Below are 255 nucleotides of genomic sequence, written 5' to 3' on the forward strand. Positions count from 1 at the left end.
GTGAAGCCCTGGCCTTGCCCCCCCACCAGGAAGAGCCTGGCACTGCTCCTAGCCTCAGCCCACAGTGGCAGCTCACCCTTGCCCTATGTGCAGATCCAGGGGGCACATGACCCCAAGCCTACCCTGGGGGGGGAGGGGTGCAATGGCAGGAGCCCTCTGCACCCCCTGGACAAGCTGCTTGAGGTTCTGTCCCGTGCCCTGCTCGGGCTGGGCAGCGCCTGCCCCAGCCCCAGCCCCCGCCCCAGCCCCACTCCC

This window comes from Gavialis gangeticus, unplaced genomic scaffold (assembly GCF_001723915.1).
Source record: "Gavialis gangeticus isolate Ggan-Ray unplaced genomic scaffold, GavGan_comp1, whole genome shotgun sequence".
Classification (NCBI taxonomy): Eukaryota; Metazoa; Chordata; order Crocodylia; family Gavialidae; genus Gavialis; species Gavialis gangeticus.